We start from the raw sequence: 13,906 nt of genomic DNA on the forward strand, positions 1-13,906 counted from the left end.
ACACCATGACTGAAAGCAACTCGTGGAGGAAGGGTTTTATTTGGTTTACAATTCCTGATCACAGTCCATCACTGAGGGAAGCAAAGGCTGGAACTCAAGGCAGGAACCTGGAGGCAGTGACCATGGAAGAGTACTGCTTATTGGCTTGTTCCCCATGACTTGGTTTGCCTGCGTTCTTACATAACCCAGGACCATCTGCCTAAGGGCGACATTGCCCATAGTGGACTGTGTCCTCCCAGACCAACTATTATTATAAAAAAAATGCAGTATAGGCAAAACATTTTCTCACTGAAAGTCCCTCTTCCCAAATGATCCCAGGTCATGCCAAGTTAACAACAACAACAACCAAAAAAAAAAAAAAAAAAAAAAAAAAGACGATTGCAGGCATTAAAATTTCTCAAGATATTTGTATTTGAAACGACTACTAATGAGAAAAGGCAGGAAGTGAACATATGAGGATGGAATTCAGACAGCGCTGGGAACAACAGTCTCTTCCCTAAAATGGCTAAAAAAAATGGCTCCTCATGCAACTGCTCATTACAACGGAAGTTCCTCCAGTGTGTTAGAGATGACCTGGGAGCTTCTGAAGGAAAGGGGGAAGACAATGCGAAAGACTTAAGGTTTTGGTTCTTAGGCCCATCCTACCTCCAAGAAGTCTCTTGTTTCATTTTTGGGATTTGTGCCCAAATTTCCCTGGGCGAAAGCGTTATGAAGCTAATATGGATTGAAAGTCCATGGCATTATTTAACTCACAGTAAGGCAGTTTTTTTTTTCTTTTCTTTTTTCATTTTTGCAAAACATGTCCACTTACATGTGTGTTTGTCAGCAAATCAGAGTTGCCCATCTCCACGAAGGATCCAAGGTGAGGAAATCAAAACATAAGATGCAAACCGTAGTTCCTTGTTGGTTGTTAGCAAGATTCTGATGGCATGGCGGGACGCTTTGCAGCTTTTCTTTTCTTTGTTTCAGTCCTTTCAGAACCCCAAATCAAGAGCCTTATGACTCAAAATGTGCTAGGCGACTGTTAGAACTAAAAGTCAAAATATGTAGTTCATGCTTGTTGATTTATGGGCTGTCCCTTTTGCCACTGGATAAGCAGAAAAACTATCACGCTGCAATATTTGCATTCTCACCACCGCGGAGGCAGCAGCAGTCCCGAATGCCAGAAACAATGTGTCTGACACCAGTGAAACACACAAGCCCAAGACCAACTTGCAATTCCAAAACGAAAATAGTTCTCACACACTATACCGTCTTATAATTTTACAGGTATGATCTCACTGGAAATCCACAACCATCCGGGGACCTGCGAGGATTGGTATTTCTTGCACTCGCCCGCAGATGGGCTCAGAGCCTAAAAGAGCTCAGAGAATGCTCCGGGGCCTGAGCCCAGTTATTGAGGGGAGAGTTGGGGTTACCTTTATTTTCTGAGATTCCTGCAGTCAGAGATGAGTGAAAGTGTTACACCCCCTTATTTTTGTTTTATATAGTGTTTTAGTGGAGAGAAGGCTTAAAAAAAATGGCTAAGAAGTGTCTGGAGCCTTACTTTATTTTCAAGGTTTCTACACTGAAAGCTTAACTCTCCGCTTTTGTCTTTCTGATAAGCAACAAGTCACCAGAAACAAATAACGAATACCACTGTCAATCCCGTTAAATTTTTTTTTTCTCCAACTGAGCATGTGATTCTCAAAATGCTCTTCAAATTATAATAGCTATTCATCCACCCACTCTCTGCTTTCAAGACAGCCGCCACACAGCACCCAGAGCACCAAGGCACTTCTGGCTAGGTAGGTGGGCCGACTGACTGCTTAGCTTACTCGGGGATTCTGGAATTTCTCTCGGGTTTTCTTCTTTCTTCCTCCCTCTTGAGATGCTCGCTTTCAAGTTGCAGGTTGGGGTGAGTACCTTGAGGGGAAAAGAGGAGTGAGTGTGGACTGGCCGGCTGAAGGGTGGAAAAGCATGTTGAAGTAACATGGGTCCCTTAAAAGAAATCAAGGAGAGGTACTCGGCATCTTAAGGAAGAGCACCCCGTTCAAGTCCAGGCTCTCAGTTCGGGTCTTTGTGTCCTTTGCAAAGTGGCCCATGGGGACAGCAGGCTGTGTGGCGAGACTTCCCACTTCCCAAACGCAGATGAATGCAATGGGGAGGAAAGTCTGAACTTTCAAAAAAGCATCATCCCGCGAGAGGAAGTTTCAGGCTTGGCCTAGGGAAAAGTACCAGGAGGTGTGCGGGGGGGGGGGGGGGGGGCGAGGAGGGGGGCAGTGGTGATCTGAGAGGTCTCCAGAGAAGGAAGGGGAGCCCAAGCCCAGAGCGGGGAGAGCGAAGGGAGAAGGCATGGGCGAAGCGCGGGGCAGCGCGCGATCCCCGGCTTCTGGGCTGCGCGGGAGCGCAGGCCCGGAGGGCTCGGGTGACATCACCCGCGGGCCCCTTCCTCCTGCCGGGTGGGTGGGGCCTGGCGCGCCGCGCGGGCGCGGGGTCAAGGAGGGGGAAGAGGAGGAGCAGGCCTGGACGTGTCTGTGTGAGGACCCGGGAGGGGCGGAGGCGGTGGAGCGCGTGGCTCCCGGCTGCCCGCGCCAGCCCTGCCCGGCCCCGACGCGCGGCCTCAGCGCCGCCCGCAGCGCAGCGCAGCGCAGCGCAGCGCACTGGGACCCGCGCGCGGAGCGGGAACCCCGCCGGGCGCGGCCTGGAAGGAGCGGGAAAGCAAAGTAAGGCGAGCAGAACTCCCCCCCTAAGTTTTTCCCAACTTCGCCCCCTGCGGCGGCGGCGGCGTCCCGCTGCTCGGCGCGTCCCCAGCGCTCCCCGGAGTGGCGGAAATTAGAGGGACGGGCGGGGGGTGGGGAGGGTGGGTGGAGGCGCGCGAGGGAAGAAGGAGCCGGGAAAGAGACAAGAGTCTGGCCACATCTGTGAAAACTTGGAGAAGGAGGGCGGGGAAGAGGAGGAGCGCAGGAGCGCGCGGAGGGGAGCGCGAGGGCCCGCGCGCGGCGTAGCTCAACTTTTGCAACCGGGGCGCTCGGCCTGGATGGGCCCTGATTGCTGAAAAGTCGCCTTGACGGTCGGGGGCTCCTTTCTTTCTCTTTCTCCTCCCACCCGCGGTTGAACCAAATCAGAACTGTCACTCAGGCCCGGTGACTCACAGGGATCAGATTACAAGGATCCCTGAAACTGATGCGCGGGCTGCAGCGGCGGGAGGGAGCGGACCGGGCCGCGCTGCCGGCGCCCGCACACTCGCCCGCCCGCCGGCCGCTCCCCGCGGCGCCCGCTCGCCCCGCCGCCGGCCCGCGCCACACCATGCCCGCCGCGGCCGCGCGCTGCGATCGGTCCGGCCACCCGCGGTAGCCCGAGTCGCCCGTCGCTCCGCCGGCGCGGGTCTGTCGATTCGGGACCTGACAGCCGCAGCCGCAGGTACGTCCCGCCCGAAGTTCTTTGTTTTGCGGGCCCCGCAGCCCGCCCTGTCGAGCCCGACGCCGTGCGCTCGCGCCTTCCCGCGCTCTCGGGGTCCGGACTGGGCGCTCCGGAGACGGGCTGCAGACCTCCTGCCCCGGGGCGCGCGGAACGAACTTTGTAGCGGCGGCGCCGGTCGCCTACTCCTCGCCAAGTGCTGCAGGGAGCTGGGGAGGTGGGGGGGGGGGGAGCGCCCGGAGCTGCCGCTGGTCCTCGCGCCGCCGCAATCCGCGGCTCGGCCGGCGCGCACCGCCTGGGGATGCGCGGGGGTCGCAGCTAGCCCGGCTCTCCCGGGTCCCGCCTTCGCTTCTGAAGGTGGGGGTGCGGGGTGAGCGGATGGTGGGCGCGCCTCCGCGGTGGGAGAGGAAAAGTGAAAGTTGTACCATCTGTGGGTGATTCGGGATTCCGTCTCTTCCTTTGCAGAGGTAGGGCAGAAAGAAAGAAAGAAAAGAGAAAGAAAGAAAAGTAGCCGCGGCCCTTGCGGTTGATCACTTAAGAGGCCGAATTTGTGCTGAGCAGAGTTGGGTATGGATCACTGGTACTCTGCTGGGGACGCGTAGTTCCTGGAGTTGCGACCGGGCCCGTGTGGAGGAGTTAATATTGATTCTAAACTTGAATAGTCGGTGGAGAGACTTTTCAGCAGATGGCCACATGCCCTCACACTCGGCCTGGCCTTTGCTTAGTATCCTTCGGTGAACTTAGTATCCTTCGGTGAACTTTGTTGCCCGTGTCCTGGAGTGCACCTTTTTGAGTACCACGCCATCCCTTAGGCTTTCTTGGCTGTGAGTGTGTAAAGAGCATTTGGGGAAGTTTCCTGCACCGCGTTTAACCCCCACCCCCCAACTTGATGGTAGACTTCGAGATAGATTCTGGCCCTGGGTACAGTGCTCATGGCCCTCTGCCAGTTTATATGTACATATATTTATGTAAAACATTTTCTCCCAGCTCTGTGCCAGCTGTTCCACATTTTCCAGCTGCCACTTTAGTTTGAAATGATGGACTGTCGTCCTCAAGTAAAAGGACCCTTTAGTCCGAGGTATGGAAGGCCGGCCGCTGTGCAAATACAGGGGCAGTGCCATTAGCCCCACTGGCATTATTAGTTCCCCCAAACACCTCGTTCCCCCTTTCCCCCCTCTTGTCCCCAATTACAGCTTTCTACAGCCCAGTACGTGCACTCTGCTGAAAATTCAAGTGATTAGTCTCCCTCCCCTTTGAAACGATTTTGTGCAGAACTTGGATGAGGCCATTTCTTTCTTTTCTTTTTTCTTTCTTTTCTTTTCTTTTTTTTCTTCTTGATTCCTGAAATATGTGTCTGGTGTAAATAACTTCAAGAAAAAGAGTTGCAGCTTGAGAGCATTGGGCATGGCTGGGGGAAGGGGAGCTGTGCCATGCCATCTTAAATAATCTCATTTTAGTCTATTTAAGGGGAAACCCTTCCTTCATTCTCCTAATGTCACAAGCTTGTACTGTTTGATATCTTCACGAGTTATAGTCTGAATTCTTCAAGAACTGGCCTAAAGTATTAATTTTGAGTATTTATGTAATTGCTCTGTAATTTGAATAGGTGCCTTATTGATTGATTCCTGTAATTATTTCATTTGGGTTTTAAATTAAAAATTAATAATAGTCTGACAGTTTCTTAATTACATGTGTCAAGATTATTTTGAAGCAGGAAAATGCTATGTTTTAAAATAGTGAAGTAGCCTCAGAATCACTTCATTTTTCTGAGGCAGGAGCAGTGTTTCAGTAGAGAGGATATATTAAAGCAGTGGTGATTGGTTTTAACAGTGTAAACTGTTCGGAGTATCTGCAGAATTTGTTTACGTTAGGAAATATTGGTTTTAACAGTCTCGTCCACAAGCTCTGTGGCCAGTTAGATTATAGTCAGACCTTAAAACAAACATGAAATAACATTTAAATTAGCTGAAATTGCATATTTATACAGAGCAGAGAGTTTATTTTACACTAAAAGCTATTTAATTAGAAACCCTCTGCCTAAGGGGAGATCCTTTCAGGGTATGTAATTCTAAAAGTCAGCCTAGGGAAGCTCTGGTTTAAGATGCATGAATAAGTTCAATGTGAGAGGTGTCTAGTGAAATTTCACACAGGCAGAAACACTTTAAAAGATACGGATTGCTAATAGACTGGCAGGTTTTGCTCAAATGCCTACCAATTCCCCTTGCTTTTTTACATACTTGTACTCCTTGATTGAACTCTGGTATACATACATTTTTATTGTATGTCTAATTTGTAAAGGACCAACAGACAGAAATGAGAAAAATTCAGCATTGGTGGAACCTGGCTCTGTTGAGTTATTTCATTACTTACTTAATGAAAGAATTGATAATTTAGCAATTGGATTCCAAAGCCTAAAAGTTAGACTCTCCTTTGTTTTGAAGCCAGTGAAGTTTTCTTAATTACCTGCATGTTGTAAGAGTTTCAGACTTCCTCTGGGTTCAGCCATTCAGGAGTGAGTCCTGTGTAAGGCATCCTGCTTGCTGCATTCCCCTCCCCAATTTCTGAGGACAGTTTGGAAGCTTATGAAAGGAAACACTTTAATGATCATTGTTGTATGCACTCACTTATATGGAAACAGTAATGCCCTAAGAAAAACCAGTCTCGAAGAAGTGAATCAGTGAGTCATGAAATGCTCAAGGAAACCTTAGTAATGGAATGTTAATGCTTTTAGACTATAGTAGATTTTCTTAAAAGTCAGACTTTTCTTCTTCCTGAAATTGTTGTAAATCCCCAGCTGGAGAGTTCTTTGAAGGAGGTTTTAGTTCTGGCATTCATGTTCTGAGGTTGGTCTGATTTGTTTTGGAAGATTCAAGGAATTTTCTGCCAACGTTTATGTGGAGAGGCAATCTAAATGCCGAAAATGGCTATAGAACAAACACATACATGTATTTGTTAAACGGAAGATTCTCTGATAGTGATTTCAGGTTGTCTTCTCATTAGAGTCTGGGAGAGTCTGCTGCTCTTCACTTCATGCTGATATTTTCCTACACGGAGATTGATCTGTTCTACTTTTCAAAGCAAATAAAGGCAGACAGTAAACAACAACAGGCCCAGTGCTGCTGCAAACTTTCCCAAGTACTTTTCAGCGTATTTTTCATCTTTACTTTTATTTGATGGGCCTGTGAAATAGAGCTGTAGACTGGTGAAGACTTTAAATGAAATTTCACACTTTGATGATTTTTTTTTAAACTTTGATATATTGACAGCAAAAGGAGCTGCAAAGCTTTTATATAACTTGAGCAGTAACGCCAAGCAGCAGTCAAATGTCTCCATGCATTTGTGTTTAACTGCAGAAGAAAAACATGTCCATGGGCAGTGAGTTCTTATCAACTCCCTAATCCCAGATCCCAGCAAACCTTGAGGGCATGCCTCAGATCTTGCTGAAGTCACTGTGGACTCTCACAGTTTGCAGATTAAATATGCTATGTGTTCCTGGCTCCAGCAACGGTTTTATGAGCTCACTAAGCTTCCTGTCTTAGGATCCTTTTCTTAAGTTTTTAGGGCCTGCTAAAGGCTAGGCTGTCTGAAGTAAGTGGTACTTGTTAATTTAGAGACTCTTTACATATTTCATTCCCTCTTTGGAAATTGCCAAATTTATTATTTTTAAAACTGAAAAGGTAATTATGTCGGGAAAAGGGAGGAGAGCTGCTGGAAAGAAGCTGTGTGTGGAATGTTTTTATGAGCTCATTTGTTTGCAAACTTTGAGTGTTGTCTCCATTGTCTTAACAAACTTTCCCTTTGCCTAGCCCCCGAAAAGTAGACTTTTTCCATTTGAAATACCAAATGCACGTTTCTTAGCTGCCACTGTGTGTGTGTTTCACCTGAAAATGTTTTTGTTCTGGTTGTGTATATTTCAACCCGACAAAATGTCTCAGAAAATCTATGGCTTTCTGAAGAAGCTGAATGAAAAAGCCATTACATAGTTAATAAGGTGGCATTGGGACTCCGAGGCCCCCTCCTGAAAGGCATATTGTATTGAGTTCCATGTCTGCCTCTGTGGTATCTATAAGCTATATTCTCTTATATGGTGTACTAGCACTTTGTGTACAAGTAATAATTAAAAAAGAAAATACTTACATCATTGTCCAGCAACATGTCATATCATTCCCAAGAGAACCCAAGCCAATTTTGTGTTTAAAGGTTATTCAATGAATGAAATCGTGAAAGCCCATTTGTCAAAGTACTGCATGGTTTCTGTTCGGTTTCCAGCCCCAAATTCATTGTCTGCCCTAGCCCAGCCATTAGTCATCAGCGTATTAGTGCTGCCTTCAGGCCATGCTGCCCAGCACTTCTTCACACTATTACAGCTTTGAAAGTGTACTCTGTCGACTTGTAGAATTACTGCTCTGATTTCCGCTTGGCTGGTTTGAGGTAAGTCCCCTCCCTCCCTTCTAGCTGACTGTAATCCTTGCTTTCTTTCAAAGCTCCTTTCCAGAGATTTAGAGGAAAACTTTCCTAAGGACCCTGTTGGCATCCTCCCACGGTTTTGTTGCAGCATGCACTATACATTTAAATTGTACCTGCAGTAAATTGGATTGGTCGCAGGCCTGAAACAGTTAGAGGGGCTTTGCTTTGCTTTGGAGGGGAAGGGAGGCACAGCAATAGCTATTGACACAACGTATTTGTGTACTTGTGTAATTTTTATGTTCTAGAATTAAACCCAACAATAGGAAGATAAGTAAGTCTTATTCTTAAGTCCCTGTTGAAATAACTTCAAAATGTGTAACACATTTGCTTATTTTTAAAGCAGAGTTTTTTTTGAAGATTGACTAAAATGCCTAACAAGTGTTTATGTTATAAACTGTCGTTAAAAAAAAAGATGGAAAACTCACCCATTAGATGAAAGATAAGTTCAAATTTTATTAATGAAGGAATGAGGTAGTTAGGCCCTGTTACTGATTGCATTTTGTGATATTTTTTTTAAAAAGCATAATTCACTCCAAAGAGTGAATTTATCAGTGTGTGGAGAAACCTCATCCAGCAGTTTTGAAGTGAAGCCAGAATGACTTGAGAGGTATGGAGACCTGGACTCCACTGCCCAGACACGTGGATCAGGCTGTGCTACTCAGGACAAGGCCTGCTGTTTGAACTGTGAATGCTCAAATGGGATTCCACACTCAAGAGTCTCATTGAGAGTGTGTGTAGCAGTGGATGCTGGCTGGATTGACAGTCTTGTGTGTATAAAAGGTGAAGAATGACTCAGTAGGAGAATTTTGTTTGAATAAGCAAGTTTACAGGAGAAGCGGCCCATGGGTAATTCATTGTCATAGACTCTGCATCTGAAAATCCTAAAAGCTTGAAAACTTGGCCTCCAAAGCTGTGGTCAAGAGTTGATGCTCAAAACTTTAAAAACGAGGAGGATAAAATGAGGACAACAGCATTGCATGAGAACAAACTGAGCATCTTTAGCTCATATGTGACTGGTTTTAATGCCTAAATATTGGTCTCATTTGTGTGATTCAATAGTCAGTTGCTGGCATGGTGTGGCAGCTCATGCCTGTAGTCCTGAGATTTGGAAGGGTGATGCGGGGGATTGTCAAAAGTTTCAGGTGAGCCTGGGCATCATAGTCAATTCTAAGTTGCCTGGCCTTCACCCTGAAGACCTGTTTCAAGCCATAACAGTAACAAAAAAGTCAATTCTTACTCATAGACCGTGCAATCTCTCTCTTAAGCTTTACTGTAAAGATAGAGGAGTCTAGGAACTATTTAGTTATATAAGTTCTAGGAGAGTAGCAGGTTTTTTTTTTCTGCCACTATGCAAATATGATTAATTCTTTCAAACCTCAGTGAAGCACTCAACGTTTTGTGATATACATGGATGTAGTGGGAAGACTGTTTACGTGAGCTTATTTGTAGACTAAAACAGACGTTCAGATCTAGCTTTCTTTGGGAGGGAAGGTCCAAATCCAGCTAATGCACAAGAAATTCGGGTGACTTTGCTTACCATGACTGCTTCTTCTCTAATGGCATCTGCTGCATAGCCCAGCCAAAACACAGGAGGCTGGTGTGGTGAAAGTTGTCTGTGATTCAGAAGTGGCAATGAGTATTAAATAGAGAACTCCTATTCTTCTCAAGTGTTTGTTATAAAATGCCTCTGTCAGCTGAGATAGTAGCTTGTGATCTTTTCTCTCACATCAACACTAGAAGAGGCACAAAAATGTCATTTTTGTGATTTTAAGTTTAACAACAAGGATTGCTTTCACGTTGAATAGTACCTTCAGTGATTGAAGTTAGATAAATAAATTTCTTAAAAGTGTAGATGTAGTTAATTTATGAAAACTGAAGTCACTGAAATCCAGGCAATTATTTCCCTCTTAGAGCAATTCCGTTCTGGGATGCCTGTCAAAATTCTTGTCTACAATCAGAAGCATCAGAGATGTAAGGAAGGAGGATTGAAAATAATAAATAGCAGATTTGAGATCCCTTGGTTTTCCAGCTTGGATAAATTGCAGTTTTCTTACTCACAGATGAGGTTTTCTGCTTTCTGGGTCTTGGGAAAAGGTAATCCTATAAAAGGTGAAATAACTGTATATTGAAAAATACTGTAGTTAGACATTAATGAAGATTTCATTAGGAACTTAAGAAGTTGGGCTTCCTCTTCTGCAGAAGGGGAGGGAGTGCAGGCAGGAAGGGGAGGAAAGCTTAGAAATCTTGGGAACTGTGGGTGTGTCACAGAGGTTATGCATAGCCAATTGATTTTAGGTTCAGAAAGAGATTCTGAGCAGGAGAAAAACTCAAGCACATTGCAGACCTCTTCCGTTTCTTTTCCATGTGTGAGTACACGAGATGGGCCGAATTCTCTGCCTTTTCCTTACCTCACTGAACCTATCACTATCACGTCCAAAACCGATCAGAAAGTTTTAAAATGAGCATTAGCTTTGTCCTTTATGTTGAAAAAAAAAGTGTTCTCTCTCTTTCTGTGAAGGAATTATTTTCTTTAGGAAATGGGTTATTTAATAGCTCCAGGAAGGTATAAATATTAAATAGGTTTTTTTCCTATTTAAAGGAAGCATGGTTGCTCCTCTCCTGAAGTAGCAGCTGACGTTCTGGTAGTGGAGGGTGAGGGAACCATCACTCTTCAGTGATAGCCGGAGGGGAAGGCTGCCCCACAGTCCCTCCTCAGCCTACTTCATTGTGAAATTTTGAAACATTAACATATGAGGGAGACCATTCAGCTTAACGATGTACGGGCAGGTGTGAATAAAAGCCTTATTCTCCAATAGCAGCCGACTCTGGAACTACAGGCTGTAATTTCTCTGTAGTCTTTGCCTGCTCTTGGTGCCTTAAAATGACCTTTCTTTCTGGCCTTCAGTGCCTTCGTCGTAGATTAATGAGACACTGATCAGGTTATCATCAATCCGGCCTTCAGCTTAGTTGTCTTGAATCTTAAAAAAAAAGAAGAAGAAGAAGAAAAAGAAAAACCGCAGCAGAGTTATTGCCAAAGTTTAGGTAACTTAACAATAAAAGCAAGTGGATTAAGGACGTGGGCGTGTGCAGGGTGCTGATAGGAAAGGGTGCTCACTGCCAGTCTGTGTCCGGGGCAGCTTCACACCCTAGACTGCAGACAGTTCCCTCCGTTCAAATGGCACTTTAAACTTTGGCTTCAGTCTGCCCTGAAGGGTGCTTTCTTGTGAAAAAGTTAGTGTTCAAACCACAGCTGAACCCTGAATACCTACAGTTCGGAGGTGTCGCTGCAGAGAACCATAAGGGGAAAGGCTGGTTTTTGCAGGTTTAAGACTTGGGATTGAAAAAAAGGAAACTTTCCTATTACAGGAAGCTTCTTTGGTGGCTGGAGCTGAGCTTCACGGAGGGCTTTCTGAGAGACAGGGAGGCCATGTGTCTGCCTTGACCATTCATAGCACCTGCATCTGTTTAAGGCAGCCTAGGAAGGGGGCCAAGTTAATAGACGTTTTTGTGAATGTACGTATTTGTTTTCCTGCAGATTTTCCAAGTGCTCCCCAATGCTTTATTATAGTGCAACACACATATACAATTATGTCTCTTTGAAATCAGCTCCAGGCTGTCGTGGATGTAAGCCCCCCCCCCATTAACTGTTAGACATTTTGCTGGACCAACTGTAGAGAGAGTTTGCAAGTGCTCACAAATATTCCTGAAGAGCAAGGTAACTAATCTGATCTAAATTGATAAGGGATACCCGTGTGCAGAAGCACTGGGCTGAACCCTGCTGCTGGGCCAGTCTCCACAAGGCCTGTCAGGGAGTGTGCCTGGCTTGTCCCATCTCCCTTAGTCCCCCTTGCCTGAGAGCCTTCGCTAGCAGCTCTGGACGCCGAGACTGCCGTGGCTCGGAGATGGAGCCAGGGCGCAGGGATGCCGCGCCACGCTGGGCTGGGCTAAGGCCCAGGGGAGAGATCCGTGCGGCCAGCGGGAGACAGCGCGTGGCGTGAAGAGGGATTAAGACTCGAGCGGCGAAAAGTGGCTAAAGGTGTGAAAGATAGACCTTGCTTCGATCTGAGGTGTCAGGACCAGAAACTTCCAAAACAAAAGCAAAAACAAAAACCGAAAACATCAAAAAACAAACCAAACCTTTCAGATTAAACGGCAGCAGCAGCAACCACACACAGCCTGCTCAAAAGAACTCCCATAGTAAAGGGCCTGCCCCAGAAGAGGATGGGTCCGTGAGAGGCAGCCCCTCTCCCTGGTTGCTACTCTGTGAGAGGGCTTGAGGCATTTATTTGTGTGAACGTGTTTTGAAAACGTAGTGTGTCCCCACTTCCAAAACTCTTGGTACCTTCAACACCCATCACTTTCAGAGGGAACCTATGCTACAGGTGTTATCCTGGTGGCTTTAGGAAGCATTTATAGACAGTTTGAGGGGAGGTTGAGGCAGGTTCACGTTTGGAATTTAGAAAGCAAGGATGTATCTGCAGGCGAATTGTTTTTTGGGCGGGGGGGGGGGGAGAGTAGATTTTTAAAAGGGCCTGAAATTAACTGGGCTCCAGACTTTGGCCTCTGGGAAATTACCAAAGGTTTGGAATAGTTGCATGAGAAAAGACTTGGTGGTTTTGCCTTCAGGAAGGATCTTTTAATCCCCCCCACCATGGTTGGTTATCCCTACCATACCGTTTTCGGTAGGACTGAGACTTAGGGCATCTACCCTACCCCAACTCCAAAGGGGGGGAAAAGGCAGATAAAGCCAAATGGTTTGCCTGCAGTCCTGCATGTGTAGTGTGTAACGTCTTAGTGGTGAGAGACCTAAGGGGACAGGCCAGATTAGTAAACAGGGAAACTGGCTCAGGAGGGAAGTCTTGATTTCATTCACATCTGAAGCATTGGAAGTGAATTAATCACCCTCCCCCCCATTCTTATGTTCTAACCGTTGTACTTTATTGTTTAAGGAACTCTAGGCTCTAAGTGTAGGGTGTTGCTTCAGCCCGATTTAGCATTTCAGCAGGGGTCAACTCTGGTCTTGTGTTTCCAGATCCCTTAATGTCCTAGGAAAGAGCCACCCTGAAGGGAGAAGCAGTCACCATTTCAGCAGTTAGACGGGGTGTGGGCATCCAAGGTATTAAAGCTTTTTCTTTGTGACAAGGATAAAATTGTGTTTTTATCAGTAAAATAAGCTGAAATAATTCATGGTGCTATACAGGAAGCAGATGTCTGCCTTGGCAAGATGCCATCTTATAGCCCTGTACTGAGCATTGACTACACTTAAATAATTAGTTGCTAATTAATGAGATCCAAAAATAAGTTGTCAAAATAGAAGAAGGGGGTAGACTCTTTAAGTTACCAAGGGTCTAGTTTTTAAAAAATCTATTTCAAACTGGGGTAGGAATTAGTATTCTCCAAGACCATTAATTAGTAGCATTCAGGCAGTGCCTCGTGGCGCTTGAGCCCTGTCTACTGAGCTGAGTTCTGGGAGGGTTGGCGCTTTGTTAAAATGAAGTTTCTTGCCTTAAGGGATACCCAACCACTGCCTAAAATTCAACTTTACCAAGCAACTTTAGTGACTTGTTTGTTCTTACTGGAAACCCCATCTCTTGTTGGGTTTCTTTGTATGTTATATTTCCGTTTTGCAGTCTAGACTTAGAATACTGCCCAAGTTCAGCTAGTAAAACCATATGTCATGTTTGGGGGAGACGATTATGGCACCTGAAGTGTCTAGAGAATCTGGTACTGTAAGGATTTCTGGTAAAAATTTTAGCTTTTATACAATTTGCCAGTTTTTGATGAAGCTTTTTAGTATAGAAGAAGATGTGTGTAGGTAGCTCAGGGATGTTTTAAATTCAAGACCACAACAGATTTAAAGTTGTGGGGTCCCTGATGTGAACATCTATTCACCTGGTAAACATTTGTATGGGTATTAATTGGTGGGAAGATAGAAGCCTACTCCTCATGAGCCTTCTAGTCTGGAGGGGGGAAGCTGGATGTTCAGCAAGGACTTTTCTAGGTACAGTTACATTTACATTACACAGTTACCATTACAGTT

At 45.8% G+C, this 13,906-nt stretch overlaps 1 protein-coding gene across 2 annotated transcripts in view; it reads left to right on the forward strand.

Annotated features, from left to right (window-relative positions):
* The first annotated feature begins 2,763 nt into the window (after nt 1–2,763).
* The window catches only part of Gli3 (GLI family zinc finger 3), a 271,582-nt gene continuing 260,439 nt past the window's right edge, over nt 2,764–13,906 (forward strand). The window contains exon 1 of one of the 2 annotated variants that reach the window (XM_060372711.1): nt 2,764–3,402. The gene's annotated coding sequence lies outside the window, so the exon portion shown is untranslated. The remainder of the gene's footprint in view (nt 3,403–13,906) is intronic. The other variant, XM_021640081.2, reaches the window with a different exon arrangement.

Source organism: Meriones unguiculatus, chromosome 19 (assembly GCF_030254825.1).
Source record: "Meriones unguiculatus strain TT.TT164.6M chromosome 19, Bangor_MerUng_6.1, whole genome shotgun sequence".
NCBI lineage: Eukaryota > Metazoa > Chordata > Mammalia > Rodentia > Muridae > Meriones > Meriones unguiculatus.